The sequence below is a fragment of the Rhodamnia argentea genome, chromosome 7, assembly GCF_020921035.1.
Source record: "Rhodamnia argentea isolate NSW1041297 chromosome 7, ASM2092103v1, whole genome shotgun sequence".
Lineage (NCBI taxonomy): Eukaryota > Viridiplantae > Streptophyta > Magnoliopsida > Myrtales > Myrtaceae > Rhodamnia > Rhodamnia argentea.
Window position 1 is genome coordinate 15,112,546 of NC_063156.1, and position 3,609 is coordinate 15,116,154.

The window sequence follows — 3,609 nt, forward strand, 5'->3', positions numbered from 1 at the left end:
TGGCTCATCAAAGGATAAAGTGTTTGGGGATATAGAAATGAAGTGCTTTTCTTCACTTTGAGGTGTTCCAAGCTTTCGCGAGAAATCACCTGAAGCGATCACGTAAAGATTGATGCAGGTTAGCACAATAAAGTCTTACCTTGATCTTTTCTCCAAAGAACCAACCAACGGACCTCCAAACATACCATAGTGTGGGGTGGTTCTTGACAGGGTTTTATAAGAATTCTCCCTTTTGGTTCGGAAGGGTTTTCAAAGGATATAAGTGTGTATGGAAAATTTGAAATGGAAATACCTTTCATCATTTCAATCCATGTAATCACTGCGAATGATTCCTATGTCCAAAGATTAAGCTTTCTTTTTTCTATCATCTTCGCTCATCTCTCAAGTGTATTAGGGACGTGTTTGAGGACAAGGTTTGCTTCTTTTCATCTGAAGGATCCTCCTTTTGAAAAGGCTTTTAAAACATACCCTTTTGTAGGACCTTAGGGCATTTTCATCAAAATTCACCATTTGCGGGAATTTCATCACAAAAGGCATATTCAAAAGGTGTTTGTGAAACTTCAAAGGGATGTTTCTTTAAAAGGCCACGCAGCTTTGCGGATCCAACGATTTTTCTCAGTGTCAAGCATGATAACACCTTTTAATGAAGATGAGTATCCTTCATAAAGGAAGAGAACCTCAAACCTGTCTCCTTCAAATGTTGATTCCTGTTTCCTGGAGAAACAAAAGAAATCAATCGGTTATGGATATTCAAAAAACTTGGGATCAAAGCTGGTTCCTTTTCCTAGTTTGATCAATTGCTTTGCGGGATTCTTCACAACTCAGAGTCCTCCCGCAAAATGCAAACATATGCAAATGCAAGTATGCATATGGTATGTAAATGTAAAGTTTTATGTGACTCAGATTTGCTCATCAAACAACCCGAAGCTTGGTTTTATTTTAGAGATAGTATTTTTTCACGGCATTTGCATTTACCGAACTTGCCAATTCTTCTCCATCCATGTTTACAAGGATAAGAGCTCCCTTAGACAAAACTTTTTGGATTACGTAGGGGCCTTCATAGTTTGGCGTAAACTTGCCTCCCGGGTGTTGTGCATTTGGGAGTACCTTTCTCACAACTAGCATCTCTGCTTCAAAATTCCTAGGCTTGACCTTTTTGTTAAAAGCCCCGGCCACTTTCTTCTGATAGCTTTGGCCATGGCAAATGGCCTTTAGCCGTTTTTCATCAATCAGATTTAATCGCTCATGCCTCTGCTGATTCCACTCATCCTCCGAGAGTTTGATCTGGGAAAGGATCATTAAAGAGGGAATTTCAACTTCTATTGGCGGGACTGCTGCCATACCATATACCAATGAGTAGGGAGTTGCCCCGGTTGAAGTACGAATCAAAGTTCGATAGGCCATTAGAGCATATGGCAATCTTTCGTGCTAATTTCTATACTTCTTAGCAGTCTTAGCCAATATCTTCTTGATGTTTTTATTTGCTGCTTCCACAGCTCCATTCATTTGTGGGCGGTAAGGCGAAGAATTAAGGTGTCATACCTTAAATTGATCCAATAGGTGATCGACTACCTTGTTGTTCGAGGTTGGAGCCATTGTCGTAATGATTGCTCGTGGAACTCCATATCTTGAAATGATGTTTCACTTAATGAACTTGGCCACACTATTTGCGGTGACGTTAGCATACGAACCGGCTTCGATCCATTTGGTGAAGTAATCAATGGCCACCAGAATAAAACGATGACCGTTGGAAGCCTTTAGGTTGATTGGACCAATCATGTCGATCCCCTACATAGAAAACGGCCAAAGTTCTAACATCTAATGCAATTCATTTGGCGGCGCATTTATCTTATCGTCATACACCCGACAACGATGACAAGTCCCGACATGTTGATTGTAATCTGATTTAATAATCATCCAGTAATATCCGAGTCTCATGATCTTCTTGGCAAGGAGATGACCATTCATGTGCGGCCTGCATTCTCCCTCATGGATTTCTTTCATAATGAGATTTGCTTCTTTGGCATTTACGTACCTTAGCAAGACTGAATCAAAAGATCTCTTGTATAGGATTTGTCTATTGAGGAAGAACTTAGAAGACATCTTACTAATGTATTTCTTATTTTCCGGTTGACTGTCTTGTGGGAATTCGCCTTTCAACGGGTAATTTTTGATATCGTGATACCATAGTTCTTCATGAGATTCTCCTTCGATGACCATGCAGTATGCTGGTTGATTAAGGATGTCAATCCTCAATGGTTCTATCTCAAGGCCATGTTTTACTTGCAACATAGCCGATAATGTGGCTAAAGCATCAACAAAGTGATTCTAAGTCATCGGTAGATACTCAAATGTGATCTCATCAAAGTGCTGGATCAATCCTTCGAGAAATTTGTGATAAGGGATAAGCTTAGGATCCTTCGTCTTCCATGCTCCTTGGGTTTGCAGGATAATGAGCATAAAATCTCCATACACCAGCAGTTTCTTTACTTTTAATGAAATGGCCAGTTGTAACCCAAGGATGCAAGCTTCATATTTAGTGATGATGTTGGTGCACGGGAAAACCAACTTGGCCGAGACTGGATAATGTTGATCTTTAGGGGATATTAAGATTGCCCCAATACCCGATTTGGCAAGATTTACAGCGCCGTCAAAGTACATTGTCCATTTATCTTCAGATACGTTCAAGATCCGATCTTCATCATTTCGTTCTGGAATGTCCTTAGGAGGATTTTCGGCCAACATGTCGGCGATCGCTCTTCCCTTGATAGATTTTTGGGGAGAAGTTCTGATGTCGAACTTCGAAAGGAACACTTGTTATTTACCCATCTTTCCCAACAGAGCTGGTTTTTCTAGAAAGTACTTGATAGGGTCATTTTCGGTGACCAATTGGATATGATAATGCGGGGTATACCGCCTTAGTCCGTGGAGGACCCAAACTAGTGCTACGCAAGTTCTTTCCACCGATGAGTACTTGGCTTCAGACGTGGTGAACTTTTTGCTCGGATAATAGATGGACTGTTCCTTTCGATCCTTGGGGTTAGTTTGGGCAAGTAAAGTTCCCAAGGACTCATCATGATCCGTCAGGTATAAAGTCAAATGAATATTAGGGCTAGGAGGTACCAGATCTGGTGGTTATACCAAATATTTCTTGATCTTCTCAAATACCTGTTGACATTCGGAATCCCACTTCACTTTTGCGCTTTTTTTAGGAGTTGAAGAAGGGCTTTGCTATTTTCGACAATTGTGATATGAATATGGATATGTAATTTAGCCTTCCGAGTAAACCCCTTACTTCTTTGTCAGTAGACGGGGTCCCTATGTCCCATATGGCTTTGATCTTGGAAGAATCAATTTCGATGCCACGACCGCTTACGACAAATCCAAGCAATTTTTCAGATCCGGCCCCAAATACGCATTTTGCGGGATTCAGCTTGAGCTTGTACTTCCTCAACCGATCAAATAACTTTCTCAATATCAGAACATGATCTTCTCCGAGTCTAGATTTGGCGATCATATCATCGACATAGACCTCCACTTCTTTGTGTATCATGTCATGAAAAAGAGTCACCATAGCTCTTTGATAAGTAGCCCCCGCATTTTTTAATC